The sequence below is a fragment of the Podarcis cretensis genome, assembly GCF_951804945.1.
Source record: "Podarcis cretensis genome assembly, chromosome: 4".
In the NCBI taxonomy this organism is placed as follows: Eukaryota; Metazoa; Chordata; class Lepidosauria; order Squamata; family Lacertidae; genus Podarcis; species Podarcis cretensis.
The window spans coordinates 77,209,246-77,213,808 of NC_137173.1; the positions used below are offsets into that span (position 1 = coordinate 77,209,246).

At 45.5% G+C, this 4,563-nt stretch overlaps 1 long non-coding RNA gene across 1 annotated transcript; it reads left to right on the plus strand.

The window, feature by feature from the left end:
- Window positions 1–1,447: 1,447 nt before the first annotated feature.
- LOC307214577 lies at window positions 1,448–3,398 on the plus strand. Its single transcript, XR_013838225.1, has 2 exons — window positions 1,448–1,780; window positions 2,031–3,398. It is a non-coding gene; the product is annotated as an uncharacterized lncRNA (long non-coding RNA).
- Window positions 3,399–4,563: the final 1,165 nt, after the last annotated feature.

Below are 4,563 nucleotides of genomic sequence, written 5' to 3' on the forward strand. Positions count from 1 at the left end.
TCTTGTTGTTGTTTGTTGTTTAGCCGTTTAGTCGTGTCCGACTCTTCGTGACCCCATGGACCAGAGCACGCCAGGCACTCCTGTCTTCCACTGCCTCCCACAGTTTGGTCAGACTCATGTTCGTAGTTTCGAGAACACTGTCCAACCATCTTGTCCTCTGTCGTCCCTTTCTCCTTGTGCCCTCCATCTTTCCCAACATCAGGGTCTTCTCCAGGGAGTCTTCTCTTCTCATGAGGTGGCCAAAGTATTGGAGCCTCAGCTTCACAATCTGTCCTTCCAGTGAGCACTCAGGGCTGAATTCCTTAAGAATGGATACGTTTGATCTTCTTGCAGTCCATGGGACTCTCAAGAGTCTCCTCCAGCATCATAATTCAAAAGCACCAATTCTTCGGCGATCAGCCTTCTTTATGGTCCAGCTCTCACTTCCATACATCACTACTGGGAAAACCATGGCTTTAACTATACAGACCTTTGTTGGCAAGGTGATGTCTCTGCTTTTTAAGATGCTGTCTAGGTTTGCCATCGCCTTTCTCCCAAGAAGCAGGCGTCTTTTAATTTCGTGACTGCTGTCACCATCTGCAGTGATCATGGAGCCCAAGAAAGTAAAATCTCTCACTGCCTCCATTTCTTCCCCTTCTATTTGCCAGGAGGTGATGGGCCCAGTGGCCATGATCTTCGTTTTTTTTGATGTTGAGCTTCAGACCATATTTTGCGCTCTCCTCTTTCACCCTCATTAAAAGGTTCTTTAATTTCTCCTCACTTTCTGCCATCAAGGCAGAATAGCTCATCTAGTGGGCTCTTAAAGTGGTAGAGCATTGGCCTTGAATGCAGAACGCCCCATGTTCAGTCCAAGTCACCTCCAGGAAGGACTGGGAGGGTCCCTGTCAGAAACCCTAGAGGGCCACTGCCAGTCCGTGTAGACAATATTGAGCTTGATAAACCATTGATCTGACTCAGTATAAGGAAGCTTCCGATATTCCTAATTGCAATTTCTTAGACTCAAACTAAATAGGACGATGATAAGCTAATGCCTTCAAATATTGCTCTTCCAAAGGGATGTGAGGCCGGGGTGTGAAACCCTCTGCTCCCTCACAGGTCTTTTATCCCTTCAACTAGGCTCTGACACTGGAATTGAGCCAGTTTGAGAGAAAAGTACACAGCTGGAAGGGGCTGTTGTTGTTGTTGTTTAGTCGTTTTAGTTGTGTCCGACTCTTTGTGACCCCATGGACCAGAGCACGCCAGGCACTCCTGTCTTGCACTGCCTCCCACAGTTTGGTCAAACTCATGTTAATAGCTTCAAGAACACTATCCAACCATCTCGTCCTCTGTCGTCCCCTTCTCCTTGTGCCCTCCATCTTTCCCAACATCAGGGTCTTTTCCAGGGAGTCTCCTCTTCTCATGAGGTGGCCAAAGTATTGGAGCCTCAGCTTCAGGATCTTTCCTTCAGAATGGAGAGGTTTGATCTTCTTGCAGTCCATGGGACTCTCAAGAGTCTCCTCCAGCACCATAATTCAAAAGCATCAATTCTTTGGCAACCAGCCTTCTTTATGGTCCAGCTCTCACTTGGGAGAAAAGCAATGACAAACCTAGACAGCATCTTAAAAAGCAGAGACATCACCTTGCCGACAAAGGTCTGTATAGTTAAAGCCATGGTTTTCCCAGTAGTGATGTATGGAAGTGAGAGCGGGAAGGGGAAATGGCAGGCAGAGGAAAGGGGCCCACAAATCTCTTTGGCGCTTGAAATTATGTCGTCTACTCTAGACATTATTGGAGCTCCCAGGTCATAGAATCATAGAATCATAGAATCATAGAGTTGGAAGAGACCACAAGGGCCATCGAGTCCAACCCCCTGCCAAGCAGGAAAAACTATCTGAGCACTCCTGACATATGGTTGTCAAGCCTCTGCTTAAAGACCTCCAAAGAAGGAGACTCCACCACACTCCTTGGCAGCAAATTCCACTGTCGAACAGCTCTTACTGTCAGGAAGTTCTTCCTAATGCTTAGGTGGAATCTTCTTAGCATCTTCTTAGGTCAGGCACCATCATTAGTTGTTTGGGCCTTTAAATAGCTTTGGAGAAGATGGGACAGGACATATTCCTTACTTAATCCTATTTACTTTTATCTAATTCATTCACTGAGTGAGGATCCTTGGTAGCCAAAATGGCACTGTCTATATACAAGAGGTGGGTATCAGGAGGCTTGGGATTTGTAAAACTACAAAAAACTTAAGGGGGGAGGGACCAATGGGGGAGGCAAACCATAAACAGCCCAATAAAGACTGGGCATGGTCAGTGGGCAAGGAAGGCTGACTGACACTTGTGGGGAGGTGGTGTGGAATGATGCATTCTTTAAAAATGCATAGCTGCAGGGACCCCGAATAAGAGTACTCCACATTGCAGCATTTTGTGAATAGGAGTACTCCACTCCCAAATAGGAGTATTCAATACTACTCTCATTTCTTGAAACTACTAATGTGGAATGAATAAAGACACTTTGATCAGTAATCGAAAGAACTGTTTGTGCAATCCCCATTAGAATGTCCTCATAACTTTGAACAGTTTTTCCTACCCAATATTCCAAACTGCTTTGAATCTCCCCTCAGTTCTAAAAGCTGTTCACCATGCGGCGTTGGAAGGCGCTGTCTAAACCTGTCAAAAGCTCTCTTGAAATGAGTTTCTCAGATATTTGGATGCTGGCAAATCTGTCTAATGTGACTAGAATATAATGTATGGATCTGTCAGCGTCTTACCTGTGTATGCATTAAATAAAAAGGGCTTACGAACAGTCTGGGAGCCAAGATATTTTTTCCAGCTCTAGTAGTTCTAAGCTTTGGAAAGCTTTTGTTCTGAGATTAGCAGCTGCACCCTAGGGACAAAGATAAAATCTGTGTTGCAACGCTTTTGCTGAAAGAAAGAAGTCAGCCTTTCTTCTTTCAGTGCCAGGAGCTGATGTCATAGTCACCGAAAATTGGCTGGTTTTCCAAAAACCTCTCCATATTTGTTCAGTGACCTCTCTCTGAGAGTTGCTTCATTTTCAAAGGATCCATTTAATGATTCTACATTAGTAGAAAAGAAGGCATATGTAACTATAATTACTTCCATAGGTGACTCTGTTTTTTGTTTTGCTTTTGTTCAAAGGTCGGTAGCTAGAGAATGAAAGGCAGCTGTCATGGTAGACGAGCTGTCTTTGGGGAAAATGGGAAGGGAAATGTAATATTATTACAGACCCAAGTTGATTTTCCAGAAACGACTTGGCTCGTCATTATCTTCTTTCCAGAAAATGATGTGATCAGCAACGCAACAATGCTTTCTGTCCCTTGTTGTAATCCCTGAAAGGATATTGTCTGTGTTGAGTTAACCACAGTGTTTCCAAACAATAAATTCTGTATGTAATTATGATTTTAGATTCTATTATCTTTTCCTTTTGGAAGGTAAAAGATAAAACACAACACAACAAATGAAGGGATCCAATGGGTAACTCAGAAGTTTTGTTTTATCTTTCACAAAAAAGTTTTGTGTCAGACGCCTTGTTAATAGTAGAGAGCACCATTCAGAGGTTTTGAACTGCTATTCCCATCTGTCCTAGCCAACATGTGGTGGCTGAGGCTGATGGGAATTGTATTACTCAACAGTTGGGGGGCACCAAGCTGGGGAAGACTGGATGATGATGATGGTGGTGGTGATGATGATTACCCTGCCCATCTGGCTGGGTTTCCCCAGCCACTCTGGGCGGCTTCCAACTGAGTATTAAAAACATGATACAACATTAAACATTAAAAACTTCCCTAAACAGGGCTGCCTTCAGATGTCTTCTAAAAGTCTGGTAGTTGTTTTTGTCTTTGACATCTGATGGGAGAGCATCCACAGGGCGTTCCACTACCCTCTGCCTGGTTCCCTGTAACCTCACTTCTTGTTTTGAGGGAACTGCCAGAAGACCCTCGGAGCTGGACCTCAGTGTCCGGGCAGAACGATGGGGTGGAGATGCTTCTTCAGGTATACAGGGCCAAGGTTGTTTAGGGCTTTAAAGGTCAGCACCAACACTTTGAATTGTGCTCGGAAATGTACTGGGAGCCAATGTAGGTCATTCAGGACTGGTGTTATATGGTCTCGGCGGCCACTCCCAGTCACCAGTCTAGCTGCCACATTCTGGATTAATTGCAGTTTCCAAGTCACCTTCAAAGGTAGCCCCACATAGAGCTCTTTGCAGTAGTCCAAACGGGAGATAACCAGAGCATGCACCACTCTGGTGAGACAGTCCATGAACAGGTAGGGTCTCAGCCAGCGTACCAGATGGAGCTGGTAGACAGTTGCCAAGGACACAGAATTGATCTGTGCCTCCATGGACAGCTGGGAGTCCAAAATGACTCCCAGGCTGCACACCTGGTCCTTCAGGGGCACAGTTACCCCATTCAGGACCAAGCAGTCCTCCACACCCACCCTCCCCCTGTCCCCCAAGAACAATACTTCTGTCTTGTCAGGATTCAGCCTCAATCTGTTAGCCGCCATCCATCCTCTAACCGCCTCTAGACACTCACACGGGACCTTCACTGCCCTCACTGGTTCT